The sequence below is a fragment of the Syngnathus scovelli genome, chromosome 4, assembly GCF_024217435.2.
Source record: "Syngnathus scovelli strain Florida chromosome 4, RoL_Ssco_1.2, whole genome shotgun sequence".
NCBI classification, from domain to species: Eukaryota; Metazoa; Chordata; class Actinopteri; order Syngnathiformes; family Syngnathidae; genus Syngnathus; species Syngnathus scovelli.
Window position 1 is genome coordinate 5,276,761 of NC_090850.1, and position 18,787 is coordinate 5,295,547.

Genomic DNA, 18,787 nt, shown 5'->3' on the forward strand with positions numbered 1-18,787 from the left:
GGTTTAGGTTTTATGTGCATTTTTAATTTTATTGCTTAAATCGCATTTTCTCGACGAGCCGAGCACGTTTTCTGAAATGTGCTCCTCCTGTCACTCTGGTTGGGTGCGCATAGTAAAAAGTGCTCTTGGCAGCTAGAGAGTGCTGCGTTGACCACTGCGCATGAAGAAATAACCACCTGCAACGTTTGGTTTAGGTTTTAGGTGCATTTTTAATTTTATTGCTTAAATCGCATTTTCTCGACGAGCTGAGCACGTTTTCTGAAATGTGCTCCTCCCGTCACTCTGGTTGGGTGCGCATAGTAAAAAGTGCTCTTGGCAGCTAGAGAGTGCCGCGTTGACCACTGCGCATGAAGAAATAACCACCTGCAACGTTTGATTTAGGTTTTGGGTGCATTTTTAATTTTATTGCTTAAATCGCATTTTCTCGTCGAGCTGAGCACATTTTCTAAAATGTGCTCCTCCCGTCACTCTGGTTGGGTGCGCATAGTAAAAAGTGCTCTTGGCAGCTAGAGAGTGCCGTCTTGACCACTGCGCATGAATAAATGACCATCTGCAACGTTTGGTTTAGGTTTTGGGTGCATTTTTAATTTTATTGCTTAAATCGCATTTTCTCGACGAGCTGAGCACGTTTTCTGAAATGTGCTCCTCCCGTCACTCTGGTTGGGTGCGCATAGTAAAAAGTGCTCTTGGCAGCTAGAGAGTGCCGCGTTGACCACTGCGCATGAAGAAATAACCACCTGCAACGTTTCGTTTAGGTTTTAGGTGCATCTTTAATTTTATTGCTTAAATCGCATTTTCTCGACGAGCTGAGCACGTTTTCTGAAATGTGCTCCTCCCGTCACTCTGGTTGGGTGCGCATAGTAAAAAGTGCTCTTGGCAACTAGAGAGTGCCGCGTTGATCACTGCGCATGAAGAAATAACCACGTGCAACGTTTGTTTTAGGTTTTAGGTGCATTTTTAATTTGATTGCTTAAATCGCATTTTCTCGACGAGCTGAGCACGTTTTCTGAAATGTGTTCCTCCCGTCACTCTGGTTGGGTGCGCATAGTAAAAAGTGCTCTTGGCAGCTAGAGAGTGCCGCGTTGACTGCTGCGCATGAAGAAATAACCACCTGCATCGTTTGGTTTAGGTTTTAGGTGCATTTTTAATTTTATTGCTTAAATCGCATTTTCTCGACGAGCTGAGCACGTTTTATGAAATGTGCTCCTCCCGTCACTCTGGTTGGGTGCGCATAGTAAAAAGTGCTCTTGGCAGCTAGAGAGTGCCGCGTTGACCACTGCGCATGAAGAAATGACCATCTGCAACGTTTGGTTTAAGTTTTGGGTGCATTTTTAATTTTATTGCTTAAATCGCATTTTCTCGACGAGGTGAGCACGTTTTCTGAAATGTGCTCCTCCCGTCACTCTGGTTGGGTGCGCATAGTAAAAAGTGCTCTTGGCAGCTAGAGAGTGCCGCGTTGACCACTGCGCATGAAGAAATAACCACCTGCAACGTTTGGTTTAGGTTTTAGGTGCATTTTTAATTGTATTGCTTAAATCGCATTTTCTCGACGAGCTGAGCACGTTTTCTGAAATGTGCTCCTCCCGTCACTCTGGTTGGGTGCGCATAGTAAAAAGTGCTCTTGGCAGCTAGAGAGTGCCGCGTTGACCACTGCGCATGAAGACATAACCACCTGCAACGTTTGGTTTAGGTTTTAGGTGCATTTTTAATTTTATTGCTTAAATCGCATTTTCTCGACGAGCTGAGCACGTTTTCTGAAATGTGCTCCTCCCGTCACTCTGGTTGGGTGCGCATAGTAAAAAGTGCTCTTGGCAGCTAGAGAGTGCCGCGTTGACTGCTGCACATGAAGAAATAACCACCCCCAACGTTTGGTTTAGGTTTTAGGTGCATTTTTAATTTTATTGCTTAAATCGCATTTTCTCGACGAGCTGAGCACGTTTTCTGAAATGTGCTCCTCCCGTCACTCTGGTTGGTTGCGCATAGTAAAAAGTGCTCTTGGCAGCTAGAGAGTGCCGCGTTGACCACTGCGCATGAAGAAATAACCACGTGCAACGTTTGGTTTAGGTTTTAGGTGCATTTTTAATTTGATTGCTTAAATCGCATTTTCTCGACGAGCTGAGCAGGTTTTCTGAAACGTGCTCCTCCCGTCACTCTGGTTTGGTGCGCATACTAAAAAGTGCTCTTGGCAGCTAGAGAGTGCCGCGTTGACTGCTGCGCATGAAGAAATAACTACCTGCAACGTTTGGTTTGAGTTTTAGGTGCATTTTTAATTTTATTGCTTAAATCGCATTTTCTCGACGAGCTGAGCACGTTTTCTGAAATGTGCTCCTCCCGTCACTCTGGTTGGGTGCGCATGGTAAAAAGTGCTCTTGGCAGCTAGAGAGTGCCACGTTGAAAACTGCGCATGAAGAAATAACCACCTGCAACGTTTGGTTTAGGTTTTGGGTGCATTTTTAATTTTATTGCTTAAATCGCATTTTCTCGTCGAGCTGAGCACGTTTTCTGAAATGTGTTCCTCCCGTCACTCTGGTTGGGTGCGCATAGTAAAAAGTGCTCTTGGCAGCTAGAGAGTGCCGCGTTGACTGCTGCGCATGAAGAAATAACCACCTGCAACGTTTGGTTTAGGTTTTAGGTGCATTTTTAATTTTATTGCTTAAATCGCATTTTCTCGACGAGCTGAGCACGTTTTATGAAATGTGCTCCTCCCGTCACTCTGGTTGGGTGCGCATAGTAAAAAGTGCTCTTGGCAGCTAGAGAGTGCCGCGTTGACCACTGCGCATGAAGAAATAACCACCTGCAATGTTTGGTTTAGGTTTTGGGTGCATTTTTAATTTTGTTGCTTAAATCGCATTTTCTGGACGAGCTGAGCATGTTTTCTGAAATGTGCTCCTCCCGTCACTCTGGTTGGGTGCGCATAGTAAAAAGTGCTCTTGGCAGCTAGAGAGTGCCGCGTTGACCACTGCGCATGAAGAAATAACCACCTGCAACGTTTGGTTTAGGTTTTATGTGCATTTTTAATTTTATTGCTTAAATCGCATTTTCTCGACGAGCCGAGCACGTTTTCTGAAATGTGCTCCTCCTGTCACTCTGGTTGGGTGCGCATAGTAAAAAGTGCTCTTGGCAGCTAGAGAGTGCTGCGTTGACCACTGCGCATGAAGAAATAACCACCTGCAACGTTTGGTTTAGGTTTTAGGTGCATTTTTAATTTTATTGCTTAAATCGCATTTTCTCGACGAGCTGAGCACGTTTTCTGAAATGTGCTCCTCCCGTCACTCTGGTTGGGTGCGCATAGTAAAAAGTGCTCTTGGCAGCTAGAGAGTGCCGCGTTGACCACTGCGCATGAAGAAATAACCACCTGCAACGTTTGATTTAGGTTTTGGGTGCATTTTTAATTTTATTGCTTAAATCGCATTTTCTCGTCGAGCTGAGCACATTTTCTAAAATGTGCTCCTCCCGTCACTCTGGTTGGGTGCGCATAGTAAAAAGTGCTCTTGGCAGCTAGAGAGTGCCGTCTTGACCACTGCGCATGAATAAATGACCATCTGCAACGTTTGGTTTAGGTTTTGGGTGCATTTTTAATTGTATTGCTTAAATCGCATTTTCTCGACGAGCTGAGCACATTTTCTGAAATGTGCTCCTCCCGTCACTCTGGTTGGGTGCGCATAGTAAAAAGTGCTCTTGGCAGCTAGAGATTGCCGCGTTGACCACTGCGCAAGAAGAAATAACCACCTGCAACGTTTGGTTTAGGTTTTAGGTGCATCTTTAATTTTATTGCTTAAATCGCATTTTCTCGACGAGCTGAGCACGTTTTCTGAAATGTGCTCCTCCCGTCACTCTGGTTGGGTGCGCATAGTAAAAAGTGCTCTTGGCAACTAGAGAGTGCCACGTTGACCACTGCGCATAAAGAAATGACCATCTGCAACGTTTGGTTTAGGTTTTAGGTGCATTTTTAATTTTATTGCTTAAATCGCATTTTCTCGATGAGCTGAGCACGTTTTCTGAAATGTGCTCCTCCCGTCACTCTGGTTGGGTGCGCATAGTAAAAAGTGCTCTTGGCAGCTAGAGAGTGCCGCGTTGATCACTGCGCATGAAGAAATAACCACGTGCAACGTTTGTTTTAGGTTTTATGTGCATTTTTAATTTGATTGCTTAAATCGCATTTTCTCGACGAGCTGAGCACGTTTTCTGAAATGTGCTCCTCCCGTCACTCTGGTTGGGTGCGCATAGTAAAAAGTGCTCTTGGCAGCTAGAGAGTGCTGCGTTAACCACTGCGCATAAAGAAATAACCACCTGCAACGTTTGGTTTAGGTTTTAGGTGCATTTTTAATTTTATTGCTTAAATCGCATTTTCTCGACGAGCTGAGCACGTTTTCTGAAATGTGCTCCTCCCGTCACTCTGGTTGGGTGCGCATAGTAAAAAGTGCTCTTGGCAGCTAGAGAGTGCCGCGTTGACCACTGCGCATGAAGAAATAACCGCCTGCAACGTTTGGTTTAGGTTTTGGGTGCATTTTTAATTTTATTGCTTAAATCGCATTTTCTCGTCGAGCTGAGCACGTTTTCTGAAATGTGCTCCTCCCGTCACTCTGGTTGGGTGCGCATAGTAAAAAGTGCTCGTGGCAGCTAGAGAGTGCCGCGTTGACCACTGCGCATGAAGAAATGACCATCTGCAACGTTTGGTTTAGGTTTTGGGTGCATTTTTAATTTTATTGCTTAAATCGCATTTTCTCGACGAGCTGAGCACGTTTTCTGAAATGTGTTCCTCCCGTCACTCTGGTTGGGTGCGCATAGTAAAAAGTGCTCTTGGCAGCTAGCGAGTGCCGCGTTGACCATTGCGCATCAAGAAATAACCACCTGCAACGTTTGGTTTAGGTTTTAGGTGCATTTTTAATTTTATTGCTTAAATCGCATTTTCTCGACGAGCTGAGCACGTTTTCTGAAATGTGCTCCTCCCGTCACTCTGGTTGGGTGCGCATAGTAAAAAGTGCTCTTGGCAGCTAGAGAGTGCCGCGTTGACTGCTGCGCATGAAGAAATAACCATCTGCAACGTTTGGTTTAGGTTTTAGGTGCATTTTTAATTTTATTGCTTAAATCGCATTTTCTCGACGAGCTGAGCACGTTTTCTGAAATGTGCTCCTCCCGTCAGTCTGGTTGGGTGCGCATAGTAAAAAGTGCTCTTGGCAGCTAGAGAGTGCCGCGTTGACCACTGCGCATGAAGAAATAACCACCTGCAACGTTTGGTTTAGGTTTTGGGTGCATTTTTAATTTTATTGCTTAAATCGCATTTTCTGGACGAGCTGAGCACGTTTTCTGAAATGTGCTCCTCCCGTCACTCTGGTTGGATGCGCATAGTAAAAAGTGCTCTTGGCAGCTAGAGAGTGCCGCGTTGACCACTGCGCATGAAGAAATGACCATCTGCAACGTTTGGTTTAGGTTTTAGGTGCATTTTTAATTTCATTGCTTAAATCGCATTTTCTCGACGAGCTGAGCACGTTTTCTGAAATGTGCTCCTCCCGTCACCCTGGTTGGGTGCGCATAGTAAAAAGTGCTCTTGGCAGCTAGAGAGTGCCGCGTTGACCATTGCGCATGAAGAAATAACCACCTGCAACCTTTGGTTTAGGTTTTAGGTGCATTTTTAATTTTATTGCTTAAATCGCATTTTCTCGACGAGCTGAGCACGTTTTCTGAAATGTGCTCCTCCCGTCACTCTGGTTGGGTGCGCATAGTAAAAATTGCTCTTGGCAGCTAGAGAGTGCCGCGTTGACCACTGCGCATGAAGAAATGACCATCTGCAACGTTTGGTTTAGGTTTTAGGTGCATTTTTAATTTTATTGCTTAAATCGCATTTTCTCGACGAGCTGAGCACGTTTTCTGAAATGTGCTCCTCCCGTCACTCTGGTTGGGTGCGCATAGTAAAAAGTGCTCTTGGCAGCTAGAGAGTGCCGCGTTGACCACTGCACATGAAGAAATAACCACCTGCAAGTTTGGTTTAGGTTTTAGGTGCATTTTTAATTTTATTGCTTAAATCGCATTTTCTCGACGAGCTGAGCACGTTTTCTGAAATGTGCTCCTCCCGTCACTCTGGTTGGGTGCGCATAGTAAAAAGTTCTCTTGGCAGCTAGAGAGTGCCGCGTTGACCATTGCGCATGAAGAAATAACCACCTGCAACGTTTGGTTTAGGTTTTGGGTGCATTTTTAATTTTATTGCTTAAATCGCATTTTCTGGACGAGCTGAGCACGTTTTCTGAAATGTGCTCCTCCCGTCACTTTGGTTGGGTGCGCATAGTAAAAAGTGCTCTTGGAAGCTAGAGAGTGCCGCGTTGACCACTGCGCATGAAGAAATGACCATCTGCAACGTTTGATTTAGGTTTTAGGTGCATTTTTAATTTTATTGCTTAAATCGCATTTTCTCGACGAGCTGAGCACGTTTTCTGAAATGTGCTCCTCCCGTCACTCTGGTTGGGTGCGCATAGTAAAAAGTGCTCTTGGCAGCTAGAGAGTGCCGCGTTGACCACTGCGCATGAAGAAATGACCATCTGCAAAGTTTGGATTAGGTTTTAGGTGCATTTTTAATTTTATTGCTTAAATCGCATTTTCTCGACGAGCTGAGCACGTTTTCTGAAATGTGCTCCTCCCGTCACTCTGGTTGGGTGCGCATAGTAAAAAGTGCTCTTGGCAGCTAGAGAGTGCCGCGTTGACCACTGCGCATGAAGAAATAACCACGTGCAACGTTTGTTTTAGGTATTAGGTGCATTTATAATTTGATTGCTTAAATCGCATTTTCTCGACGAGCTGAGCACGTTTTCTGAAATGGTCTCCTCCTGTCACTCTGGTTGGGTGCGCATAGTAAAAAGTGCTCTTGGCAGCTAGAGAGTGCCGCGTTGACCACTGCGCATGAAGAAATAACCACCTGCAACGTTTGGTTTAGGTTTTAGGTACATTTTTTAATTTTATTGCTTAAATCGCATTTTCTCGACGAGCTGAGCACGTTTTCTGAAATGTGCTCCTCCCGTCACTCTGGTCGGGTGCGCATAGTAAAAAGTGCTCTTGGCAGCTAGAGAGTGCCGCGTTGACCACTGCGCATGAAGAAATAACCACCTGCAACGTTTGGTTTAGGTTTTGGGTGCATTTTTAATTTTATTGCTTAAATCGCATTTTCTCGACGAGCTGAGCACGTTTGCTGAAATGTGCTCCTCCCGTCACTCTGGTTGGGTGCGCATAGTAAAAAGTGCTCTTGGCAGCTAGAGAGTGCCGCGTTGACCACTGCGCATGAAGAAATGACCATCTGCAACGTTTGGTTTAGGTTTTAGGTGCATTTTTAATTTTATTGCTTAAATCGCATTTTCTCGACGAGCTGAGCACGTTTTCTGAAATGTGCTCCTCCCGTCACTCTGGTTGGGTGCGCATAGTAAAAAGTGCTCTTGGCAGCTAGAGAGTGCCGCGTTGACCACTGCGCATGAAGAAATAACCGCCTGCAACGTTTGGTTTAGGTTTTGGGTGCATTTTTAATTTTATTGCTTAAATCGCATTTTCTCGTCGAGCTGAGCACGTTTTCTGAAATGTGCTCCTCCCGTCACTCTGGTTGGGTGCGCATAGTAAAAAGTGCTCTTGGCAGCTAGAGAGTGCCGCGTTGACCACTGCGCATGAAGAAATAACCACCTGCAACGTTTGGTTTAGGGTTTAGGTGCATCTTTAATTTTATTGCTTAAATCGCATTTTCTCGACGAGCTGAGCACGTTTTCTGAAATGTGCTCCTCCCGTCACTCTGGTTGGGTGCGCATAGTAAAAAGTGCTCTTGGCAACTAGAGAGTGCCACGTTGACCACTGCGCATAAAGAAATGACCATCTGCAACGTTTGGTTTAGGTTTTAGGTGCATTTTTAATTTTATTGCTTAAATCGCATTTTCTCGATGAGCTGAGCACGTTTTCTGAAATGTGCTCCTCCCGTCACTCTGGTTGGGTGCGCATAGTAAAAAGTGCTCTTGGCAGCTAGAGAGTGCCGCGTTGATCACTGCGCATGAAGAAATAACCACGTGCAACGTTTGTTTTAGGTTTTATGTGCATTTTTAATTTGATTGCTTAAATCGCATTTTCTCGACGAGCTGAGCACGTTTTCTGAAATGTGCTCCTCCCGTCACTCTGGTTGGGTGCGCATAGTAAAAAGTGCTCTTGGCACCGAGAGAGTGCCGCGTTGACTGCTGCGCATGAAGAAATAACCACCTGCAACGCTTGGTTTAGGTTTTAGGTGCATTTTTAATTTTATTGCTTAAATCGCATTTTCTCGACGAGCTGAGCACGTTTTCTGAAATGTGCTCCTCCCGTCACTCTGGTTGGGTGCGCATAGTAAAAAGTGCTCTTGGCAGCTAGAGAGTGCCGCGTTGACCACTGCGCATGAAGAAATAACCGCCTGCAACGTTTGGTTTAGGTTTTGGGTGCATTTTTAATTTTATTGCTTAAATCGCATTTTCTCGTCGAGCTGAGCACGTTTTCTGAAATGTGCTCCTCCCGTCACTCTGGTTGGGTGCGCATAGTAAAAAGTGCTCTTGGCAGCTAGAGAGTGCCGCGTTGACCACTGCGCATGAAGAAATGACCATCTGCAACGTTTGGTTTAGGTTTTGGGTGCATTTTTAATTTTATTGCTTAAATCGCATTTTCTCGACGAGCTGAGCACGTTTTCTGAAATGTGCTCCTCCCGTCACTCTGGTTGGGTGCGCATAGTAAAAAGTGCTCTTGGCAGCTAGAGAGTGCCACGTTGACCACTGCGCATGAAGAAATGACCATCTGCAACGTTTGGTTTAGGTTTTAGGTGCATTTTTAATTTTATTGCTTAAATCGCATTTTCTCGACAAGCTGAGCACGTTTTCTGAAATGTGCTCCTGCCGTCACTCTGGTTGGGTGCGCATATTAAAAAGTGCTCCTGGCAGCTAGAGAGTGCCGCGTTGACCACTGCGCATGAAGAAATAACCACCTGAAACGTTTGGTTTAGGTTTTGGGTGCATTTTTAATCTTATTGCTTAAATCGCATTTTCTCGACGAGCTGAGCACGTTTTCTGAAATGTGCTCCTCCCGTCACTCTGGTTGGGTGCGCATAGTAAAAAGTGCTCTTGGCAGCTAGAGAGTGCCGCGTTGACCACTGCGCATGAAGAAATAACCACCTGCAACGTTTGGTTTAGGTTTTGGGTGCATTTTTAATTTTATTGCTTAAATCGCATTTTCTCGTCGAGCTGAGCACGTTTTCTGAAATGTGCTCCTCCCGTCACTCTGGTTGGGTGCGCATAGTAAAAAGTGCTCTTGGCAGCTAGAGAGTGCCGCGTTGACCACTGCGCATGAAGAAATGACCATCTGAAACGTTTGGTTTAGGTTTTGGGTGCATTTTTAATTTTATTGCTTAAATCGCATTTTCTCGACGAGCTGAGCACGTTTTCTGAAATGTGCTCCTGCCGTCACTCTGGTTGGGTGCGCATATTAAAAAGTGCTCTTGGCAGCTAGAGAGTGCCGCGTTGACCACTGCGCATGAAGAAATAACCACCTGAAACGTTTGGTTTAGGTTTTGGGTGCATTTTTAATCTTATTGCTTAAATCGCATTTTCTCGACGAGCTGAGCACGTTTTCTGAAATGTGCTCCTCCCGTCACTCTGGTTGGGTGCGCATAGTAAAAAGTGCTCTTGGCAGCTAGAGAGTGCCGCGTTGACCACTGCGCATGAAGAAATAACCGCCTGCAACGTTTGGTTTAGGTTTTGGGTGCATTTTTAATTGTATTGCTTAAATTGCATTTTCTTGTCGAGCTGAGCACGTTTTCTGAAATGTGCTCCTCCCGTCACTCTGGTTGGGTGCGCATAGTAAAAAGTGCTCGTGGCAGCTAGAGAGTGCCGCGTTGACCACTGCGCATGAAGAAATGACCATCTGCAACGTTTAGTTTAGGTTTTGGGTGCATTTTTAATTTTATTGCTTAAATCGCATTTTCTGGACGAGCTGAGCACGTTTTCTGAAATGTGCTCCTCCCGTCACTCTGGTTGGGTGCGCATAGTAAAAAGTGCTCTTGGCAGCTAGAGAGTGCCGCGTTGACCACTGCGCATGAAGAAATAACCACCTGCAACGTTTGGTTTAGGTTTTAGGTGCATTTTTAATTTTATTGCTTAAATCGCATTTTCTCGACGAGCTGAGCACGTTTTCTGAAATGTGCTCCTCCCGTCACTCTGGTTGGGTGCGCATAGTAAAAAGTGCTCTTGGCAGCTAGAGAGTGCCGCGTTGACCACTGCGCATTAAGAAATAACCACTTGCAACGTTTGGTTTAGGTTTTGGGTGCATTTTTAATTTTATTGCTTAAATCGCATTTTCTCGACGAGCTGAGCACGTTTTCTGAAATGTGCTCCTCCCGTCACTCTGGTTGGGTGCGCATAGTAAAAAGTGCTGTCGGCAGCTAGAGAGTCCCGCGTTGACCACTGCGCATGAAGAAATAACCACCTGCAACGTTTGGTTTAGGTTTTAGGTGCATTTTTAATTTTATTGCTTAAATCGCATTTTCTCGACGAGCTGAGCACGTTTTCTGAAATGTGCTCCTCCCGTCACTCTGGTTGGGTGCGCATAGTAAAAAGTGCTCTTGGCAGCTAGAGAGTGCCGCGTTGACCACTGCGCATGAAGAAATAACCACATGCAACGTTTGGTTTAGGTTTTGGGTGCATTTTTAATTTTATTGCTTAAATCGCATTTTCTGGACGAGGTGAGCACGTTTTCTGAAATGTGCTCCTCCCGTCACTCTTGTTGGGTGCGCATAGTAAAAAGTGCTCTTGGCAGCTAGAGAGTGCCGTGTTGACCACTGCGCATGAAGAAATAACCACCTGCAACGTTTGGTTTAGGTTTTGGGTGCATTTTTAATTTTATTTCTTAAATCGCATTTTCTCGTCGAGCTGAGCACGTTTTCTGAAATGTGCTCCTCCCGTCACTCTGGTTGGGTGCGCATAGTAAAAATTGCTCTTGGCAGCTAGAGAGTGCCGCGTTGACCACTGCGCATGAAGAAATAACCACGTGCAACGTTTGTTTTAGGTTTTGGGTGCATTTTTAATTTTATTGCTTAAATCGCATTTTCTCGTCGAGCTGAGCACGTTTTCAGAAATGTGCTCCTCCCGTCACTCTGGTTGGGTGTGCATAGTAAAAAGTGCTCTTGGCAGCTTGAGAGTGCCGCGTTGACCACTGCGCATGAAGAAATGACCATCTGCAACGTTTGGTTTAGGTTTTGGGTGCATTTTTAATTTTATTGCTTAAATCGCATTTTCTCGACGAGCTGAGCACGTTTTCTGAAATGTGCTCCTCCCGTCACTCTGGTTGGGTGCGCATAGTAAAAAGTACTCTTGGCAGCTAGAGAGTGCCGCGTTGACCACCGCGCATGAAGAAATGACCATCTGCAACGTTTGGTTTAAGTTTTGGGTGCATTTTTAATTTTATTGCTTAAATCGCATTTTCTCGACGAGCTGAGCACGTTTTCTGAAATGTGCTCCTCCTGTCACTCTGGTTGGGTGCGCATAGTAAAAAGTGCTCTTGGCAGCTACAGAGTGCCGCGTTGACCACTGCACATGAAGAAATAACCACCTGCAAGTTTGGTTTAGGTTTTAGGTGCATTTTTAATTTTATTGCTTTAATCGCATTTTCTCGACGAGCTGAGCACGTTTTCTGAAATGTGCTCCTCCCGTCACTCTGGTTGGGTGCGCATAGTAAAAAGTGCTCTTGGCAGCTAGAGAGTGCCGCGTTGACCACTGCGCATGAAGAAATAACCACCTGCAACGTTTGGTTTAGGTTTTAGGTACATTTTTTAATTTTATTGCTTAAATCGCATTTTCTCGACGAGCTGAGCACGTTTTCTGAAATGTGCTCCTCCCGTCACTCTGGTCGGGTGCGCATAGTAAAAAGTGCTCTTGGCAGCTAGAGAGTGCCGCGTTGACCACTGCGCATGAAGAAATAACCACCTGCAACGTTTGGTTTAGGTTTTGGGTGCATTTTTAATTTTATTGCTTAAATCGCATTTTCTCGACGAGCTGAGCACGTTTTCTGAAATGTGCTCCTCCCGTCACTCTGGTTGGGTGCGCATAGTAAAAAGTGCTCTTGGCAGCTAGAGAGTGCCGCGTTGACCACTGCGCATGAAGAAATAACCACCTGCAACGTTTGGTTTAGGTTTTAGGTGCATTTTTAATTTTATTGCTTAAATCGCATTTTCTCGACGAGCTGAGCACGTTTTCTGAAATGTGCTCCTCCCGTCACTCTGGTTGGGTGCGCATAGTAAAAAGTGCTCTTGGCAGCTAGAGAGTGCCGCGTTGACTGCTGCGCATGAAGAAATAACCATCTGCAACGTTTGGTTTAGGTTTTAGGTGCATTTTTAATTTTATTGCTTAAATCGCATTTTCTCGACGAGCTGAGCACGTTTTCTGAAATGTGCTCCTCCCGTCAGTCTGGTTGGGTGCGCATAGTAAAAAGTGCTCTTGGCAGCTTGAGAGTGCCGCGTTGACCACTGCGCATGAAGAAATGACCATCTGCAACGTTTGGTTTAGGTTTTGGGTGCATTTTTAATTGTATTGCTTAAATCGCATTTTCTCGACGAGCTGAGCACATTTTCTGAAATGTGCTCCTCCCGTCACTCTGGTTGGGTGCGCATAGTAAAAAGTGCTCTTGGCAGCTAGAGATTGCCGCGTTGACCACTGCGCAAGAAGAAATAACCACCTGCAACGTTTGGTTTAGGTTTTAGGTGCATTTTTAATTTTATTGTTTAAATAGCATTTTCTCGACGAGCTGAGCACGTTTTCTGAAATGTGCTCCTCCCGTCACTCTGGTTGGGTGCGCATAGTAAAAAGTGCTCTTGGCAGCTAGAGAGTGCCGCGTTGACCACTGCACATGAAGAAATAACCACCTGCAAGTTTGGTTTAGGTTTTGTGCATTTTTAATTTTATATCTTAAATCGCATTTTCTCGACGAGCTGAGCACGTTTTCTGAAATGTGCTCCTCCCGTCACTCTGGTCGGGTGCGCATAGTAAAAAGTGCTCTTGACAGCTAGAGAGTGCCGCGTTGACCACTGCGCATGAAGAAATAACCACCTGCAACGTTTGGTTTAGGTTTTAGGTGCATTTTTAATTTTATTGCTTAAATCGCATTTTCTCGACGAGCTGAGCACGTTTTCTGAAATGTGCTCCTCCCGTCACTCTGGTCGGGTGCGCATAGTAAAAAGTGCTCTTGGCAGCTAGAGAGTGCCGCGTTGACCATTGCGCATGAAGAAATAACCACCTGCAACGTTTGGTTTAGGTTTTAGGTGCATTTTTAATTTTATTGCTTAAGTCGCATTTTCTCGACGAGCTGAGCATGTTTTCTGAAATGTGCTCCTCCCGTCACTCTGGTTGGGTGCGCATAGTAAAAAGTGCTCTTGGCAGCTAGAGAATGTCGCGTTGACCACTGCGCATGAAGAAATGACCATCTGCAACGTTTGGTTTAGGTTTTACGTGCATTTTTAATTTTATTGCTTTAATCGCATTTTCTCGACGAGCTGAGCACGTTTTCTGAAATGTGCTCCTCCCGTCACTCTGGTTGGGTGCGCATAGTAAAAAGTGCTCTTGGCAGCTAGAGAGTGCCGCGTTGACCACTGCGCATTAAGAAATAACCACTTGCAACGTTTGGTTTAGGTTTTGGGTGCATTTTTAATTTTATTGCTTAAATCGCATTTTCTCGACGAGCTGAGCACGTTTTCTGAAATGTGCTCCTCCCGTCACTCTGGTTGGGTGCGCATAGTAAAAAGTGCTGTCGGCAGCTAGAGAGTCCCGCGTTGACCACTGCGCATGAAGAAATAACCACCTGCAACGTTTGGTTTAGGTTTTAGGTGCATTTTTAATTTTATTGCTTAAATCGCATTTTCTCGACGAGCTGAGCACGTTTTCTGAAATGTGCTCCTCCCGTCACTCTGGTTGGGTGCGCATAGTAAAAAGTGCTCTTGGCAGCTAGAGAGTGCCGCGTTGACCACTGCGCATGAAGAAATAACCACATGCAACGTTTGGTTTAGGTTTTGGGTGCATTTTTAATTTTATTGCTTAAATCGCATTTTCTGGACGAGGTGAGCACGTTTTCTGAAATGTGCTCCTCCCGTCACTCTGGTTGGGTGCGCATAGTAAAAAGTGCTCTTGGCAGCTAGAGAGTGCCGCGTTGACCACTGCGCATGAAGAAATGACCATCTGCAACGTTTGGTTTAGGTTTTAGGTGCATTTTTAATTTTATTGCTTATATCGTATTTTCTCGACGAGCTGAGCACGTTTTCTGAAATGTGCTCCTCCCGTCACTCTGGTTGGGTGCGCATAGTAAAAAGTGCTCTTGGCAGCTAGAGAGTGCCGCGTTGACCACTGCGCATGAAGAAATGACCATCTGCAACGTTTGGTTTAGGTTTTAGGTGCATTTTTAATTTTATTGCTTAAATCGCATTTTCTCGACGAGCTGAGCACGTTTTCTGAAATGTGCTCCTCCCGTCACTCTGGTTGGGTGCGCATAGTAAAAAGTGCTCTTGGCAGCTAGAGAGTGCCGCGTTGACCACTGCGCATGAAGAAATAACCACGTGCAACGTTTGTTTTAGGTTTTAGGTGCATTTTTAATTTTATTGCTTAAATCGCATTTTCTCGAGGAGCTGAGCACGTTTTCTGAAATGTGCTCCTCCCGTCACTCTGGTTGGGCGCGCATAGTAAAAAGTGGTCTTGGCAGCTAGAGAGTACCGCGTGTACTGCTGCGCATGAAGAAATAACCACCTGCAACGTTTGGTTTAGGTTTTAGGTGCATTTTTAATTTTATTGCTTAAATCGCATTTTCTCGACGAGCTGAGCACGTTTTCTGAAATGTGCTCCTCCCGTCACTCTGGTTGGGTGCGCATAGTAAAAAGTGCTCTTGGCAGCTAGAGAGTGCCGCGTTGGCCACTGCGCATGAAGAAATAACCGCCTGCAACGTTTGGTTTAGGTTTTGGGTGCATTTTTAATTTTATTGCTTAAATCGCATTTTCTCGTCGAGCTGAGCACGTTTTCTGAAATGTGCTCCTCCCGTCACTCTGGTTGGGTGCGCATAGTAAAAAGTACTCTTGGCAGCTAGAGAGTGCCGCGTTGACCACTGCGCATGAAGAAATGACCATCTGCAACGTTTGGTTTAAGTTTTGGGTGCATTTTTAATTTTATTGCTTAAATCGCATTTTCTCGACGAGGTGAGCACGTTTTCTGAAATGTGCTCCTCCCGTCACTCTGGTTGGGTGCGCATAGTAAAAAGTGCTCTTGGCAGCTAGAGAGTGCCGCGTTGACCACTGCGCATGAAGAAATGACCACCTGCAACGTTTGGTTTAGGTTTTAGGTGCATTTTTAATTTTATTGCTTAAATCGCATTTTCTCGACGAGCTGAGCACGTTTTCTGAAATGTGCTCCTCCCGTCACTCTGGTTGGGTGCGCATAGTAAAAAGTGCTCTTGGCAGCTACAGAGTGCCGCGTTGACCACTGCACATGAAGAAATAACCACTTGCAAGTTTGGTTTAGGTTTTAGGTGCATTTTTAGTTTTATTGCTTAAATCGGATTTTCTCGACGAGCTGAGCACGTTTTCTGAAATGTGCTCCTGCCGTCACTCTTGTTGGGTGCGCATAGTAAAAAGTGCTCTTGGCAGCTAGAGAGTGCCGCGTTGACCACTGCGCATGAAGAAATAACCACCTGCAACGTTTGGTTTAGGTTTTAGGTGCATTTTTAATTTTATTGCTTAAATCGCATTTTCTCGACGAGCTGAGCACGTTTTCTGAAATGTGCTCCTCCCGTCACTCTGGTTGGGTGCGCATAGTAAAAAGTGCTCTTGGCAGCTAGAGAGTGCCGCGTTGACCACTGCGCATGAAGAAATAACCACCTGCAACGTTTGGTTTAGTTTTTGGGTGCATTTTTAATTGTATTGCTTATATCGCATTTTCTGGACGAGCTGAGCACGTTTTCTGAAATGTGCTCCTCCCGTCACTCTGGTTGGGTGCGCATAGTAAAAAGTGCTCTTGGCAGCTAGAGTGCCGCGTTGACCACTGCGCATGAAGAAATAACCACCTGCAACGTTTGGTTTAGGTTTTAGGTGCATTTTTAATTTTATTGCTTAAATAGCATTTTCTCGACGAGCTGAGCACGTTTTCTGAAATGTGCTCCTCCCGTCACTCTGGTTGGGTGCGCATAGTAAAAAGTGCTCTTGGCAGCTAGAGAGTGCCGCGTTGACCACTGCGCATGAAGAAATAAACACCTGCAACGTTTGGTTTAGGTTTTAGGTGCATTTTTAATTTTATTGCTTAAATCGCATTTTCTCGACGAGCTGAGCACGTTTTCTGAAATGTGCTCCTCCCGTCACTCTGGTTGGGTGGGCATAGTAAAAAGTGCTCTTGGCAGCTAGAGAGTGCCGCGTTGACCACTGCGCATGAAGAAATAACCACCTGCAACATTTGGTTTAGGTTTTAGGTGCATTTTTAATTTTATTGCTTAAATCGCATTTTCTCGACGAGCTGAGCACGTTTTCTGAAATGTGCTCCTCCCGTCACTCTGGTTGGGTGCGCATAGTAAAAAGCGCTCTTGGCAGCCAGAGAGTGCCGCGTTGACCACTGCGCATGAAGAAATGACCATCTGCAACGTTTGGTTTAGGTTTTAGGTGCATTTTTAGTTTTTTTTGCTTAAATCGCATTTTCTCGACGAGCTGAGCACGTTTTCTGAAATGTGCTCCTCCCGTCACTCTGGTTGGGTGCGCATAGTAAAAAGTGCTCTTGGCAGCTAGAGAGTGCCGCATTGACCATTGCGCATTAAGAAATAACCACCTGCAACGTTTGGTTTAGGTTTTAGGTGCATTTTTAATTTTATTGCTTAAATCGCATTTTCTTGACGAGCTGAGCACGTTTTCTGAAATGTGCTCCTCCCGTCACTCTGGTTGGGTGCGCATAGTAAAAAGTGCTCTTGGCAGCTATAGAGTGCCGCGTTGACCACTGCGCATGAAGAAATAACCACCTGCAACGTTTGGTTTAGGTTTTGGGTGCATTATTAATTTTATTGCTTGACTCGCATTTTCTCGTCGAGCTGAGGACGTTTTCTGAAATGTGCTCCTCCCGTCACTCTGGTCGGGTGCGCATAGTAAAAAGTGCTCTTGGCAGCTAGAGAGTGCCGCGTTGACCACTGCGCATAAAGAAATAACCACGTGCAACGTTTGTTTTAGGTTTTAGGTGCATTTATAATTTGATTGCTTAAATCGCATTTTCTCGACGAGCTGAGCACGTTTTCTGAAATGTGCTCCTCCCGTCACTCTGGTTGGGTGCGCATAGTAAAAAGTGCTCTTGGCAGCTAGAGAGTGCCGCGTTGACTGCTGCGCATGAAGAAATGACCATCTCCAACGTTTGGTTTAGGTTTTGAGTGCATTTTTAATTTTATTGCTTAAATCGCATTTTCTCGACGAGCTGAGCACGTTTTCTGAAATGTGCTCCTCCCGTCACTCTGGTTGGGTGCGCATAGTAAAAAGTGCTCTTGGCAGCTAGAGAGTGCCGCGTTGACCACTGTGCATGAAGAAATAACCACCCGCAACGTTTGGTTTAGGTTTTAGGTGCATTTTTAATTTTATTGCTTAAATCACATTTTCTCGACGAGCTGAGCACGTTTTCTGAAATGTGCTCCTCCCGTCACTCTGGTTGGGTGCGCATAGTAAAAAGTGCTCTTGGCAGCTAGAGAGTGCCGCGTTGACCACTGCGCATGAAGAAATAACCACCTGCAACGTTTGGTTTAGGTTTTATGTGCATTTTTAATTGTATTGCTTAAATCGCATTTTCTCGACGAGCTGAGCACGTTTTCTGAAATGTGCTCCTCCCGTCACTCTGGTTGGGTGCGCATAGTAAAAAGTGCTCTTGGCAGCTACAGAGTGCCGCGTTGACTGCTGCGCATGAAGAAATAACCACCTGCAACGTTTGGTTTAGGTTTTAGGTGCATTTTTAATTTTATTGCTTAAATCGCATTTTCTCGACGAGCTGAGCACGTTTTCTGAAATGTGCTCCTCCCGTCACTCTGGTTGGGTGCGCATAGTAAAAAGTGCTCTTGGCAGCTAGAGAGCGCCGCGTTTACCACTGCGCATGAAGAAATAACCGCCTGCAACGTTTGGTTTAGGTTTTGGGTGCATTTTTAATTTTATTGCTTAAATCGCATTTTCTCGTCGAGCTGAGCACGTTTTCTGAAATGTGCTCCTCCCGTCACTCTGGTTGGGTGCGCATAGTAAAAAGTGCTCTTGGCAGCTAGAGAGTGCCGCGTTGACCACTGCGCATGAAGTAATGACCATCTGCAACGTTTGGTTTAGGTTTTGGGTGCATTTTGAATTTTATTGCTTAAATCGCATTTTCTCGTCGAGCTGAGCACGTTTTCTGAAATGTGCTCCTCCCGTCACTCTGGTTGGGTGCGCATAGTAAAAAGTGCTCTTGGCAGCTAGAGAGTGCCGCGTTGACCACTGCGCATGAAGAAATGACCATCTGCAACGTTTGGTTTAGGTTTTGGGTGCATTTTTAATTTTATTGCTTAAATCGCATTTTCTGGACGAGCTGAGCACGTTTTCTGAAATGTGCTCCTCCCGTCACTCTGGTTGGGTGCGCATAGTAAAAAGTGCTCTTGGCAGCTAGAGAGTGCCGCGTTGACCACTGCGCATGAAGAAATGACCATCTGCAACGTTTGGTTTAGGTTTTGGGTGCATTTTTAATTTTATTGCTTAAATCGCATTTTCTGGACGAGCTGAGCACGTTTTCTGAAATGTGCTCCTCCCGTC